Genomic DNA, 16,496 nt, shown 5'->3' on the forward strand with positions numbered 1-16,496 from the left:
TGATGTAAGCAGCCAATCAGTTGAAAAGGGAGTTTCCTTGGGGGTGTGGCCTGCATCCAGCATATAAATGGATGTTCTGGCAAACTTGGCTCTCTTTCTCGAACTTGCACTCTTCTCATTGCCTGGCCTCATTCTTGGGATGTAAGCCTGCAGAAGTCTCTGGCCTGCCACTTGGCCTGCACATTTTGAATTCTCCAACCCCAGCAATCCTGTGAACCAGCAGAGGCCTCCAGCCTGTGGCCTGACCTGCAGATTTTGGGTTCATCAGCCTGCAACCACTTGAGACAGCAGAGGTCATCATGTTGTTGCCTGACCAATGGATTTGTGACTTGTCAGCTCCACCAGATTGTGTGAGCCATTTCCCTGAAGAAATTTTCTCTCGATGTATATATATATATATGCTTCACTGGTTTTGCTCCTCTAGAGAACCCGGATTAAAACAGGCACCTAACCCAGCTTGGGAAGGAAGGAGTCAGAAAGAGGGATAACTAAACCAAGGCTGAAGAGACAAAGAGAGGGTAGGGTGCTGACAAACCTTCCACACAGAAGGTACACCAGGTGGGAAGGCCTATGAGAGGCCAGGGCTACTCAGAAAACAAGAAATATTTTAACACGACCGTGTAAAGTGAAGTTGGTAAGACGGGGTGGAGGGGACAAAGAGAGATGAGCGAGGCAAGAACCAGAAGGGGTCTTGTTAGGCATTTAAGAAGTTTGGGTTTGGTTGTGAGTCAAGATTTTATTGTGAGGCAAAAGGGAGTCCTCAAAAGGTTTTAAGATGTGGAGTATCTCCAGTCCCAAAAACACCCCCCAAAGAAACAAACAAAAAAAAAGGAATCGGCCTAATCAAATTAGGTAGAATGATCAAAATGAATAATGACACTAATACGTTATAATACAGTGAGTAAGAAAGAACTCATGAGTTCATACAGACACTAAGAAATATAGATAAATAGATGAGTAAATAAATGAAAAAGGTGTCACAGGAGAAGGGAAAGCTTTCTTTACAGTAGAATGCCAGATAATGAGAAAATGATTTAAACAATCACCGTGTTACGGCTATCAGAAATACTTCATTCTCGCAAGAATCATCAAGAAATGCTGAAATTATTGGATGACAGGTTGTCAAGGAACAGGTTATGTACACAATTTTGATTCCAAAACTTATTAATTTCATGGGGAAGAAGGGTACTTTTTACAGTGGATTAATATGATGGTCACCGTCGTAAGTGATCAACGTTAACATCACCGATAATGGGACAAATTAACACCATGTGCCTCCTGATATGCAGAGAATGCAGCTTTGTTATTATTGTTAGGTGCCATTGATTTGATTCAAAATCATAGCAACGAAACACTGCCCGGTCCTGCGCCATGCTCACAATCTCTGCCATGTTTGTTGCAGCCACTGTGTCAACGCAACTCATTGAGGGTCTTCTTCTTTTCCACTGACTCTCTATTTTACCAAGGATAATGTCCTTCTCCAGCGACTGCTCCCTCCTGATAGCATGTGCAAAGTATGTGAGACTAAGGCTTGCCATCTTTGCTTCTAAGGAGCATTGAGGTTGTACTTCTTCCCAGAAAGATTTGTTCATTCTTCTGGCAGTCCGTGGTATATTCAATATTCTTCGCCAACGCCTTAATTCAAAGGCATCAATTCTTCTTTGACCTTCCTTATTCATTGTCCAGCTTTCATGTACAAATGAGGTGACTGAAAATACAATGACTTGGGTCAGGCACACCTTAGTCCTCAAAGTGACATCTTTGCCTTCCAACACTTTAAAGAGGTCTTTTGCAGCAGATTTGCCCAACGCAACACATCGTCTGATTTCTTGACTGCTGCTCCCATGGGCATTGATTGTGGATCCAAGTAAAATGAAATCCTTGACAACTTCAAACTTTCTCTGTTTATCATGATGTTGCTTATTGGTCGAGTTATGAGGATTTTTGTTTTCTTTATGTTGAGGTGCAATCCATACTGACAGCTGTAGTCTTTGATCTTTATCAGTAAGTGCTTCAAGTCCTCTTCACTTTCATTCAGTAAGCAAGGTTGTTTCAACTGCGTATCACAGGTTGTTAATGTATTTTCCTCCAATCTTGATGCTGCCTTCTTCATATAGCCCAGCTTCTCAGATTATTTGCCCTGGGGGCATAGTGGTTAAGAGCTATGGCAGTTCAAATTCACCAGGCGCTCCTTGGAAACCATATCAGGCAGTTGGAAACCTGTAGGGTTGTGGTGAGTTGAAATTAACTCAAAGGCCACGGATTTGGTTTTTGGGTTTTATATAGATTGAATAAGTATGGTGAAAGAATGCAACCCTGATGCACACCTTTCCAGACTTTAAAGCCTTTTTTCTGTTCTAATGGCTGCCTCCTGTTCTATGTACAGGTTCCTCATGAGCACAATTAAGTGTTCTGGAATTCCCATTCTTCACAATGTTATCCATAGTTTGTTATGACCCACACAGTTGAATGTCTTTGTATAGTCAATAAAACACAGGCAAACATCTTTCTGGTATTCTCTGCTTTCAGCCAAGATCCATCTGACATCACCAACCGTATCCTTCATTCCATGTCCTCTTTTGAATTCAGCTTGAATTTCTGGCAGTTTCCTGTCAATGTACTGCTGCAATCACTTTTCAATGATCTTCAGCAAAATTTTACTTGCGTATGATATTCATGATATTGTTTGATAACTTCCACAATCTGTTGAATCACCTTTCTTAGGAATGGGCAGAAATATGTGTCTTTTCCAGTTGGTTGGCCAGGTAACTGTCTGACAAATTTCTTGGCATAGACAAGAGTGCACCTCCAGAGCCCATATGGTATTCCTGCCAGATACACAACCTGAGTCTAATTGTGAGGCACAATCAAACTCAGATTGGGGGACATTCTACAATGTATTTGGCCCATACTCTACAAAAATGGCAAGATCATAAAAGACAAAGACTGAAAAACTTTTCCATACATAAGGAGACATAGGGGGCATGAAGGAGCCCTGGAGTTTCAGTGGTTAAAGAGTGTGGCTGCTAACCAAAAAGTCAGTGGTTCGAACCCACCAACTACTCTGCAGGCCAAAGATGTGGCAGTCTGCATCCATAAAGATTTACAGCCTTGGAAACCCTAGGGCAGTTCTACTCTGTCCTATAGTGTCGCTATGAGTCAGAACTCAACAGCAGTGGGTTTGATTTTTGGTTTAAGGAGGCAAGACAACTAAATGTGAAGTGTGTGATCCTGGATCGGATCTGGAATCAGGGGTAAAAATTTGCTCTAAAGAACATTACTGGAATTTGAATATGGGCTATATATTTAGTCTTACAATCAAGGTTACATTCCCTGAATTGGAAAATTATTTTATGACTGTGTAAGAGATCTTTGATTTTACAAGATACAAACTGAAGTGAGGGGTGAGGAAGAAGGACCTGGTAGTCTACTTCTGAAAAAATTGGCCAGTGAAAATCTTATGAATAGCAGTGGAACATTGTCTGATATAGTGCTGAAAGATGAGCCCCTCAGGTTGCAAGGCACTCAGAAAGAGCTGCCTCCTCAAAGTAGAGTCAACCTTAATGACGTGGATGGAGTCAAAATTTCAGAACCTTCATCTGCTGATGTGGCACAACTCAGAATGAGAAGAAACAGCTCTAAACACCCATTAAAATGAAGTGGAACACATAAATATTAATATCCTAGGCATTAGTGACCTGAAATTGACTGGTATTGGCCATTTTAGTTAGACAATCATATGGTCTACTATGCTGGAAATGATAATTTTAAGAGGAATGGCATCACATTCATCATCAAAAAGAACATTTCAAGATCTATCTTGAAGTACAAAGCTAGCAGTGACAGGATAATATCCATACGCCTACAAGGAAGAGCGTGTAATACAAACATTATTCAAATTTATGCACCAACCACTAATGCCAAAGAGGAAGAAATTGAAGTTTTTTACCAACTTCTGCAGTCTGAAATTGATCGAACAGGCAATCAAGATACATTGATAATTACTGGTGATTGTAATGCAAAAGTTGGAAACAAAGAAGAAGGATTGGTAGTTGGAAAACATAACCTTGGTGATAAACAACGCCTGAGATCACATGACAGAGTTTTGTAAGACCAACGACTTCTTCATCGCAAATACATTTTTCAACAACATAATCGGCAACTATACACATGGACCTCACTGGATGGAAAACACAGGAATCAAATCTGCTGCATCTGTGGAAAGAGATGATGGAAAAGCTCAATATCAGCAGTCACAACAAATCTAGGGGCCGACTGCAGAACAGATCATCAATTGCTCATATTCAAGTTCAAGTTGAAGCTGAAGAAAATTGAAACAAGTCCACGGGGGCCAAAATACAACCTTGAGTATATCGCACCTGCATTTGGAGACCATCTCCAGAATAGATTTGACACATTGAACACTAATGACCAAAGACCAGATGATGTGAAGACATCAAGGACATTATACATGAAGAAAGCAAGAGGTCATTAAAAAGACAGAAAAGTAAAAAAAGACCAAAATGATGTATCAGAAGAGATTCTGAAACTTGCTTTTGAACGCTGAGTACTAAAGCAAATGGAAGAAATGATGAAGTAAAAGAGCTGAACAGAAGATTTCAAAGGGCAGCTGGAAAAGACATAGTAAAATAATGAAATGTGCAAAGACCTGGAGTTAGAAAACTAAAAGGGAAGAACACGCTTGGCATTTCTCAAGCTGAAAGAACCGAAGAAAAATTCGAGCCTCGAGTTGCAATTTTGAAGGATTCCATGGGCAAAATATTGAATGATGCAGAAAGCATCAGAAGGAAATGGAAGGAATACAAAGAGTTACTATACCAAAAAGAATTGGTGGATGTTCAACCATTTCAGTAGGTAGCATGTGATCAAGAACGAATGGTCTTGAAGGAAGAAGTCCAAGCTGCACCGAAGACATTGGCAAAAAACAAGGCTCCGAGAATTGACGGAATAACAACCGAGATGTTTCAACAAATGGATGCAGCACTGCAGTTGCTCACTTGTCTATGCCAAGAAATTTGAAAGACAGCTACCTGGCCAACCAACTGGAAGAGGTCCGTATTTGTGCCCATTCCTAAGAAAGGTGATTCAACAGAATGTGGAAGATATCAAACAATATCTTGAATATCACACACAAGTAAAATTTTGCTGAAGATCATTCAAAAGCGATTGCAGCAGTACATCGACAGGGAACTGCCAGAAATTCAAGCTGAATTCAAAAGAAGGCTTGGAATGAAGGATACAATTGCTGATGTCGGCTGGATCTTGGCTGAAAGCAGAGAATACCGGAAAGATGTTTGTCTGTGTTTTATTGACTACACAAAGACATTCGACTGTATGGGTCATAACAAACTATGGATAACATTCTGAAGAATGGGAATTCCAGAACACTTAATTGTGCTCATGAGGAATCTTTATATAGACCAAAAGGCAGTTGTTCAAACAGAAAAAGGGGATACTGCCTGGTTTAAAGTCAGAAAAGGTGTGCATCAGGGTTGCATCCTTTCACCATATTTACTCAAACTTTATGCTGAACAAATAATCTGAGAAGCTGGGCTATATGAAGAAGTACGTGGCATCAGAATTAGTGGAAGACTCATTAACAACCTGCAATATGCAAATGACTCAACCTTGCTTACTGAAGGTAAAGAGGACTTGAAGCACTGAAGATGAAAGTCTACAGCCTTCAGCATGGTTTATGCCTCAACATGTAGAAAACAAACATCCTCACAACTGGACCAATAGGCAGCATCAAAATAAATGGAGAAAAGATTGACCTTGTCAAGGATTTCATCTGACTTGGATCTACAATCAACACCATGGAAATACAGTCAGAAAATCAAACAACATATTGCATTGGGTAAATCTGCTACAAAAGACCTCTATCACTTTTTAAAAAGCAAAGATATTACTTTGAGGACTAAGGTGTACTTCACCCAAGCCATGATATTTTCAATCACCTCATACGCATGCTAAACTGGACAATGAATAAGGAAGACTGAAGAAGAATTGATGGCTTTGAATTATGGTGTTGACAAAGAATATTGAATATAACATGGACTGCCAGAAGAATGAACAAATTTCTCTTGGAAGAAGTACAATCAGAGTGCTCCTTAGAAGCGAGATTGATGAGACTTCATCTCACATACTTTGGACATGTTATCAAGAGGGACCAGTCCCTGGAGAAGAACATCATGCTTGGTCAGTTAGAGGGTCATTGAAAAAGGGGAAGACCCCCGACACGATGAATTGCCACAGTGGCTGCGAAAATATGCTCAAACAACGTTTATGAGGATGGCGCAGGATCGGGCAGTGTTTCCTTCTGTTGTACATAGGGTTGCTATGAGTTGGAGCTGAATTGACAGCACCTAACAAAAACAAGACACTTCACAGTTTGGGATTGGATAGTCCAGGCAGAGAATCAGACTTAATAAGCTTTTTGTGATTTTATTTATACTAAAAAAAGTTTTAACCTACCTGACCTGCCAAAGTGGACATTATTTTTAATCCAACATCCATGGGCACTCTGCTTCTTAAATAATGAAAGCCATTCCTCTAAGGAAATAAGGCCAATGTCTAGATAGCATTCCCCATTCACAATGTTCCAGACTATGCATGGCAACCTGTGCTGGTTAAGATTGTGTGTCAATTTGTCTGGGCCGTGATTCTCGGTGTCTATATGTGATCAAGCCCATGATGGAATCTGCTGTGAGTAGCCAATCAATTGAAGGGGAGTTTCCCTGGGGGTGTGGTCTGCATTCAAATATAAGCAGATGTTCTGGCTTTTTGCTATCTCTGGATCCTGAAGCTTCCTCATGTTCCTCTGACCTCCAGTTCTTAGGACTTGAGCTATCAGCTTAGCTTACTTGCCAATCTTGGATTCACCAGCCCCTGCAGCTACGTGAATCAGGTGAGCCTTGCAGTCTTGCCTGCCAGTCCTGGAATTTGTCGAACTTCACAGCCTGTGAGCAAGAGCCCTGCTCTCTGACCTGCTGATCTTGGGTTTGCCAGCCCCTGCAGCTAAGTGAATTAAGCGAAACCTCTATCCTGATCCACAGAATTTGGGCTTTCCAGCCTCTACAATCATGGGAGCCATTTCCATGATATAAATAGCTCTCTATATTTGTTTATACACTTTGCTGGTTTTGCTCCTCTAGAGAACCCAGCCTAAGACAGTTGGTACCAAGAGTGGTTCTAGAGAAACAAAATTGTAAGAATGAGTTTTCTAAATTGGTTTTCAAGTCTGGCTAGTCTCAAAGATGTTGATGACCCTGCTTCCAGCAGTAAACAGGCTACTGCTTAAATCCATGGTGTGAGGTAGTGATACAAATATGCAAAATATCAACACCAGTAGATCAGGTATTGGTGAAAGGTGAGGCTCTGGGTGAACACGTGTGATATCTTTCTACAGTTTTGTCACAATGAGAAGAATAAGGAAGTTGGTTGATTGGTCCTACTTTTGCTAGACAAAGTGGTGAAAGAGATGCACTCACAGCTTCAGAATCAAAGCTCAAATGCTACATAAATGACCTCAAAGCTTCCACTTGTGCTTTGAAAGAAAGCCTTATTTCTTGTAGTAACAAGCTGTTATCGCTGGAAACCAAACCTGGAGTCTTTTTGTAAGAGAAGCTGAATTACAACACCAGCTCAATTGCCAGGCTCAAGAGCTGTCTGAAATTAAACTGAGGGCATTGATTGGGAAGAAATGGGATCCTGAAACTTGGGATGCGGACATATGGGCAGATAATCAGGAAGCTGGGGACCCTGAGCCCCTAAATTCCATTGAATCACTCCTGCTAGCAGAACAACTCCCATCTGAAGAGATTACTTCATGTTTCTCTGCTACACCACCCTGCCCAGAAATACCATTAGCTCCTCCACTCCCATCTAAAGAGATTAAAGCCCTAGCCCAGCTGCCTCTAAAGAGCCCTTGCCTGAGTCATTTGCCTGGGGCATCGCCTGAGGCAGATGCTTCACAAAACAATGCTGAATGTTCTCAAAACAATTCCATACTACCGATTCTGACTCCTAGACCTATAATCAGGCTTAAGTCCCAGCAAGCCCCAAAAGGTGAAGTACAAAGTGTAACCAGGAAGAAGTATTCTACACTCCAAAAGAACTGCTTGAATTTTCTAATATGTACAAACAGAAACCTGGGAAATATGTGTGGCAATGGCTATAAGGGCGAGGGATAATGGTGCAAGGAATGTAAAGATGCATCAGTCTTAGTTTATTGATATGGGTCCATTAAGCACAGATTCTTCATTCAGTGTTTCAGCTCGAGAAGTTAGGAAAAGAACTAATTGTTCGGTCGAGTTGCTGAAGCATGAATTGTGAGGTGGCCTACACTAAATCAAATTGAAGTACCAGACCTGTCTTGGTGTACTGTAGAAGAAGGTATCCAAAGGCTTACGGAAATTGGCATGCTAGAGTGGAGTTATCAGGTTGGACCCACAGACCCGCACATGGAGTGCCCAGAGGACACACCTTTTACCACAACTATGAGAAACAAATTTGTATAGGGATCTCTAGCATCCTTGAAGATGGCTTTGATTGCTATTTTATGTAAATCAGATTTGACAGTGGGAATTGCCCTAAGTGAATTAAGACACCTAACTACAATGGGGCTGATTGGATCCAGTGGTAGTAGGGGCCAAGTGATTGCACTCAATTGGCAAAGACAAGGTTGGCATGGTTACAGCAATGGACAGCGGAGTCAAAGCAGTAATCAGAATAGTCTGACTCTTATGGACTTATGGTGTTGGCTACTTAGTCGTGGTGTCCGTAGGAGTGAAGTAGATAGGTAATCTACTAAATATTTACTTGATCTGTACACATGGACGAATTCTAGGTCACATGAACAGCAGTCTAACTCAAATCACCAGAATAGAGTCAAGGTCCCTCAATCAATTCCCAGATCTGAGTCAGTTTAAAGACCCACAACTCCTTGAATGAAGGGGAGACTGGGTCCCCTTGAGGAAGGACTCCAATACACTGCCAAAGTTGTTACTATTAATCTTTTTCCCAGACTTCTCCAAAGGGATCTACAGCCTTTTATGAGAGTAACTGTTCATTGGAGAAAAGGAAAAATCAGACTTTTTGGGGATTACTGGATACTGGCTCTGAACTGACACTAATCCCAGGAGACCCAAAATGTCACTGTGGTCCACCAGTCAGAGTGGAGGCATACGGAGGTCAGGTTATTAATGAAGTCTTGGCTCATGTCCATCTCACAGTAGGTCCAGTGGGTCCCTGTACCCATCCTTAGTGATTCCCCCAGTTCCAGAATGCATAATTGGAATAAATATATTCAGCAACTAGCCGTTGCTGACAAATAGAGTAAGGGCTATTATGGTAGAAAAGCCATGTGGAAGTCTTTAGAACTGCCCCTACCTAGGAAAATAGTAAACCAAAAGCAATACCACATTCCTGGAGGGACTGCAGAGATTACTGTCACCATAAAGGACTTGAAAGATGCTGGAGTGGTGATTCCCACCACATCCCCATTCAACTTGCCTCTTTGGCCTGTGCAAAAAACGGATCTTGAAGAATGACAGTAGATTATGGAAAACTTAACCAATTGCAGCTGCCGTTTCATATGTAGTTTCATTGCATGAGCAAAGTAATTTGTCTCCTGGTACCTGGTATGTAGCTATTGATCTGGCTAATACCTTTTTCTCCATACCTGTTTCGAAGGACCATCAGAAGCAGTTTGCCTTCAGTGGGCAAGGCCAGCAATACAGGTTCATTTGTTCACTTGCCTACCTCAGGGCTATATCAACTCTCCAGCCCTATGTCATAATTGAGTCCTCAGGGACTTTGATCACCTTTCCCTTGTACAAGATGTCACACTGGTCTATTACATTGATGATATTATGCTGATTGGACCTAGTAAGGAAGAAGTGTCAATAACTCTGAACTTATTGGTAAAACATTTGCATGCTAGAGGGTGGGAAATTAATCCCTCAAAAACTCAGGCACCTTCTACTTCAGTGAAACTTCTAGGGGTACAGTGGTGTGGGGTATGTTGAGATATTCCTTCTAAAGTGAAGGATAAGTTATTGCATCTGGCTGCTCCCACAACTAAAAAGGAGGCACAACACCTAGTGGGCCTCTTTGGATTTTGGAGGCAACACATTCCTCATTTGGGCGTGCTACTTTGGCCTATTTATCAAGTGACTCAAAAAGCTGCTAGTTTTGAGTGGGGCCCAGAACAAGACAAGGCTCTGCAACAGGTTCAGGCTGCTGTGCAAGCCGCTCTGCCACTTGGGCCATATGATCCAGGTAATCCAATGGTGTTTCAAGTGTCAGTGACAGATAAAGATGTTGTTTGGAGACTTTGGCAGGCCCCTATTGGTAAATCACAGTGCAGACCCTTAGGATTTTGGAGCAAAGCCCTGCCATCCTCTGCAGATAACTACTCTCCTTTTGAAAAACAAGTTTTGGCTTGTTACTGGGCCTTAGTTCAGACTGAATGCTTAACCGTGTGCCACCAAGTTACCATGCAGCCTGAACTGCCCATCATGAATTGGGTATTGTCTGGCCACAGAGTCATTAAGTTGGACGTGCACAGCAGCACTCCATCATTAAATGGAAGTGGTGTATACGAGATCATGACCAAGCACAACCTGAAGGCACAAGTAAGTTGCACGAGGAAGCTGCCCGAATTCCCACGGTCTCCACTCCTGTCACATTACCTTCCCTCTCCCAGTCTGAACCTATGGCCTCACGGGCAGTTTCTTATGATCAGTTGACTGAAGAAGAGAAAACTCGTGCCTGGTTTACAGATGGTTCTGTGTGATACGCAGGCGCCACTCAAAATTGGATAGCAGCAATACAACAGTCCCTTTCTGGGACCTCCCTGAAGGGCAGTGGTAAAGAAGAATCCTCTCAATTGGTAGAACTTCGAATGGTGCACCTGGTCGTTCACTTTGCTTGGAAGGAGAAATGGCCAGGTGTGTGATTGTATACTGATTCATGTGCTGTGGCCAATGGTTTGGCTGGATGGTCACGGACATGGAAGGAACATGATTGGAAAATTGGAGACAAAGATTTGTGGGGAAGAGGTGTGTTGATAGACCTCTCTGAGTGGGCCAAAGAAGTGAAGATATTTGTGTCTCATGTGAATGTTCACTGAAGGGTGACCTCAGCAGAGGATGCTTTTAACAATCAAGTGAATAGGATGACACATTCTGTGGAAACCAGTCATTCTCTTTCCCCAGCTGCTCCTGTCGTTGCTCAATGGGCTCGTGAACAAAGTGGCCATGGTGGCAGGGAGGGAGTTTAGGCATGGGCCCAGCAACAAGAACTTCCATTCACCAAGGCTGACTTGGCTACAGCCACTGCTGAGTGCCCAATCTGCCAGCAGCAGAGACCAACACTGAGTTCCCAATATGGCACTATCCCTCAAGGTGATCAGCCAGCAACCTGGTGGCAAGTTGATTACATTGGACCACTTTCATCATGGAGAGGGTAGTGTTTTGTCCTTATCGGAATAGACATTTACTCTGGATATGGATTTGCCTTCCCTTCATGTAATGCTTCTTCCAAAACTACCATCCATGGACTTACAGAATGCCTTATTCACCATCGTGCTATCCCACACAGCATTCCCTTTGATCAAGGAACTCACTTCACATCAAATGAAGTGCAGCAGTGGGCCCATGCTCATGGAATTCACTGATCTTACCATGTTCCCCATCATCCTGAAGCAGCTGGCTTGATAGAATGATGGAATGGCCTTCTAAAGACACAATTATGGTGCCAGCTAGGTGGCAATACCTTGCAGGGTTGGGGCAATGTTCTCCAGAAGGCTGTACATGCTCTAAACCAGTGTCCAGTATATGGTGGTGTTTCTCCCATAGCCAGGATTCTTAGGTCCAGGAATTAAGGAGTGGAAACAGGAATGGCACCACTTACTATTACCCCTAGCGATCCACTGGCAAGATTTTTGCTTCCTGTCCCCATGACCTTATGCTCTGCAGGCCTAGAAGTCTTAGTTCCAAAGGGAGGAATGCTCCTACCTGAAGACACATCACTGATTCCATTGAACTGGAAGCTAAGAATGCTACCTGGCCACTTTGGGATCCTTAAGCCTCTGGACGAACAGAAAAAGAAGGGAGCTACCATACTGGTTGGTGTGATTGATCCTGATTACCAAGAGGGAATGGGATTGATATTACATAATGGAGGTAACAAAGAGTACGCCTGGAACGCAGGAGATCCCTTAGGGTGTCTCTTAGTACTACCATGCCCTGTGATTAAGGTCAATGGAAAACTTCAGCAACCCAATTCTGACATGACTACTAATGACCCAGACCCTTCAGGAATGAAGATTTGGGTCACCCAACCAGGTAAAGAACCATGACCAGCTGAGGTACTTGCTGAGGGCAAAGGAAATATGGTATGCATGATGGAACAAGGTAGTTCTAAATGCCAGTTATGGCCACATGACCAGTTGTAGAAACAAGGACTGTAATTTTTATTATGAGTATTTCTGCTTTGTATGTGTGCATCAGATATTTTTGTTTTCTTCACTTGTAGGATGTAAACGGGGCTAGTGCATTTTGGGTTTTACGTGTGCTAGTTGTATCATGTTAGGCACAAGTATGACTTTGTGATTGTCTTTATTCAGAGATTACATACGGTTTAAGGAGAGGTGTACATGTGCCAAGTTCACTGGGGTGGATTGTGATGGTTGAGATTGTGTGTCAGCTTGGCTGGGCCATGATTCTCAGCGTTTACATGTGATCACTCCCGTGATAGAATCTGCTATGAGTAGCCAATCAGTTGAAGAGGAGTTTCCTTGGGGGTATGGCCCGCATTCAAATATAAGCAGATGTTCTGGTTTTTTGCTTGCTCTGGGTCCTGCAACTTCCTCTGACCTCTGGTTCTTAGGACCTGAGCTATCAGCTTACCTGCCAATCTTGGGTTCACTAGCCCCTGTAGCTGTGTGAATTGAGAGAAGCCTCTATCCTGATCCACAGACTTGGGACATTCCAGCCTCTACAATCGCGTGAGCTGTTTCCTTGATATAAATCTCTCTCTATATTTTTTCCTTCCCTAGAGAACTCAGCCTAAGGCACAACCACTAAGCATTCCTCCTCTTTTTCATTCAGAATTCATTCAGCTCACTTCCTGCATGAGGTTTCCACCCTCCGACCCCTCCACCCCCACAAGGTGAAACTTGACTCCAGAGCCTCCTTTGGGCCACCAGCTTTCTATGGTACTCTAGAATAATTGGAAGAAGAAGTGGTACCAAGTTGTCTTTCCATTCAGCACCCTGTGATGGGAAACACGGAAACCTCCTGAGAAAGTGTTGTTCTCTCCCTCTGAATGCTTTTCTAGTGAATAGAATTCCCTACCTCATTGCTGTAAGAAAAGGACCTAAAAAACTAAACTGAACTAAACAAAAAGCCAGACCAGTTGCTGTGGAGCTGATTTGGCTCGTGGCGAATTCATGCATGTCAGCGTAGAACTGTGCTCCGTAGGGCTTTCAATGGCTGTGATTTTTCAGAAGTGGATCACCAGGCCTTTCTTCTGAGGCAACTCTGGGTGGATTTGAACTGGTAGCCTTTTAGTTAGCAGAGAAGTGCTTAACAATTTATGTCACACAAGGACTAAGAAATGAACACCCCTAGTCAGTATCTACCAATCAAACATGGTTCGTTTTTTTTTTTTTTTTTTTTTTTTGCTAACAGTGATAAGCTTATGAGGTCTAGGAAAAGAACCCTGAATAACAGTAACTACAATCACCTTTGGGGCCTTCAAAATTTCTCTCGAATTATGGAGTTAATTGGAGTTTCCTGATCATACTGTGCCATTTTACACCTCTGTATCTTTTCCCATCTGTTTCCTTTAGTGGACTGATGAATTCTTTCTTTTTTTGCCAGTTTCCTCATATTCTTTTCAAGACTTAACTCAGATACTACAGTCTGTTGTGGGAAGCCTTCCCTGAATATATGTCCCACCCTACCCCCTTTCTAGGCTGGATGAGGTGCCCCTCCTTGTGGCTATAGGTGGCACTTTTTCACAGTGCTTCCTGCACTGTATAGAAGCCTCAATGTATGTGTTTTTTAAAAAATCCCCTGCTCTAGTATAAATTTCTTAAAGGCAGATATTTTGTCTTATAATTTGTATTCTCATGATTTTTCACAATGACTGGCAATCAGTAAATGTTTGCTGAACTGAAATCATCCCAACACTGCTAGCTCATCCACCAGCCTCTAAAAAGTTTCTGTACATTCTTTTTTTTTTCTTTTTTATTGTACTTTAACTGAAAGTTTACAGTTCAAGTTAGTTTCTCATACAAAAATTTATACACACATTGTTATGTGACCCTAGTTGTTCTCCCTGTAATGTGACCGCACACTCCTTTCTACCCTCTGTTTCACGTGTCTATTCAACCAGCTCCTGTCCATTTCTGCCTTCTTATCTGGCCTCTGGACAGGAGCTGCCCATTTAGTCTCATGTATCTACTTGAACTAAGAAGCATACTCTTCACGTGCATCATTGTATGTCTGATACTCCAGTCTAATCTTTGTCTGAACAGTTGGCTTCAGAAATGGTTTTAGTTTTGGGCTAACAGAGAGTCCGGGGGCTATGTCTTCCGGGGTCCTTCCAGCCTCAGTCTGACCATTAAGTCTGATCTTTTTACTCGAGTTTGAGTTCTGCACCCCACTTTTCTCCTGCTCCGTCAGGGACTCTCTGTTGTGTTGCTTGTCAGGGAAATCTTTGGTGGTAGCCAGGCACCATCTAGTTCTTCTGGTCTCAGGCTGATGGAGTCTCTGGTTTATATGGCCCTTTCTGTCTCTTAGACTATTATTTTCCTTGTGTCTTTGGTGTTCTTCATTCTCATTTGCTCCAGGTGGGTTGGGACCAATTGATGCATCTTAGATGGCCACTTGCTAGCTTTTAAGACTCCAGACATCACTCATCAAAGTGGGAAGCAGAACATTTTCTTAACAAACTTTGTTATGCCAAATGACCTAGAAGTCTCCTGAAGCCACAGTCCCCAAACCCCCGCCCCTGCTACTGTGTTCCTCAGTGTTTGGTTGCATTAAGGAAACTTTTAGCTTCTGTTTAGTCCAGTTGTGCTGACTTCCCCTGTATTTTGTGTTGTCCTTCCCTTCACCTAACATAATTCTTGCCTTCCACCTACTTAGTAAATATCCCTCTCTCCCTCTCCCCACCCTCAAAATCATCAAAGAATGTTTTCTTCTGTGTCTAAACCTTTTCTTGAGTTCTGATAATAATGGTCTCATAAAATATTTGTCATTTTGCAACTGACTGATTTCACTTAGCATAATACCATCCAGATTCCTCCATGTTATGAAATGTTTCACAGATTAATCACTATTCTTTATTGATGCATAGTACTCCATTGTGTGAATATACCATAATTTATCCATTCATCCGTTGATGAGCTCCTAGGTTGTTTCCATCTTTTTTGCTATTGTGAACAGCACTACAAGGAACATGGGTGTGCATATATCTATTCCTGTGATGGCTCTTTTTTCTCTAGGATATAATCCGAGGAGTGGGATTGCTGGATTGTATTTCTAGCATTTTAAGGAATCGCCAAATTGATTTCCAAAGTGGTTGTACCATTTTACATTCCCTCCAAAGTGTATAAGTGTTCCAGTCTCTCTACAACCTCTCCAACAATATTATTTTGTGTTTTTTGGATCAATGCCTGCCTTGTTAGAGTTAGATGGAATCTCATTATGGTTTTGATTTGCATTTCTCTAATGGCTAATGATCCTGAGCATTTCCTCATATATCTATTAGCCACCTGAATGTCTTCTTTGATGAAGTGCTTGTTCATACCCTTTGCCCATTTTTAATTGGTTTATTTGTCTTTTTGTGGTTGAAGTTTTGCAGGATCTTGTAGATTTTAGAGATTAGACCCTGCTTAGATATGTCATAGCCAATTTTTTTTTCCCCAGTCTATAGGTTGTTTTTTATTCTTTTGATGAAGTCTTTATGGGGATAAGTATTTAGGAGCTTCTGGTTATCTAGTTTCTATTCTGATGTTCGTGAATTGTTAATTATGTTTTGTATTCTGTTTATGCCATGTATTAGGGCTCCTAGCTTTGTCCCTATTTTTTCTTCCATGATCTTTATTGTTTCAGATTTTATATTTAGGTCTTTGATCTATTTGGAGTAAGCTTTTGTGCCTGGTGGGTGTTGTTTCATTTTTTTCCAGATGGCTATCCAGTTATGTCAGCACCATTTGAGACTGCCTTTTCCCTGTTCATGGACTTTGGGCCTTTGTCAAATATCAGTTTCTCATAGGTGGAGGAATTTACATCTGGATTCTCAATTCTGTTCCATTGATCTGTGTATCTGTTGTACCAGGACTAGTCTGTTTTGACTACCATGGTGGTATAATAGGTTCTAAAATCAGGTAGTGCAAAGACTCCCGTTTTGCTCTTCTTCTTCAGTAATGCTTTACTTATCCAGGGCCTCTTCCCTTT

At 42.0% G+C, this 16,496-nt stretch overlaps 1 pseudogene; it reads left to right on the forward strand.

Moving 5' to 3' along the window:
• The first annotated feature begins 8,639 nt into the window (after positions 1-8,639).
• Positions 8,640-12,496, forward strand: LOC135231338 (uncharacterized; annotated as a pseudogene).
• The last annotated feature ends 4,000 nt before the right edge of the window (positions 12,497-16,496 follow it).

The sequence above is a fragment of the Loxodonta africana genome, chromosome 4, assembly GCF_030014295.1.
Source record: "Loxodonta africana isolate mLoxAfr1 chromosome 4, mLoxAfr1.hap2, whole genome shotgun sequence".
Classification (NCBI taxonomy): domain Eukaryota; kingdom Metazoa; phylum Chordata; class Mammalia; order Proboscidea; family Elephantidae; genus Loxodonta; species Loxodonta africana.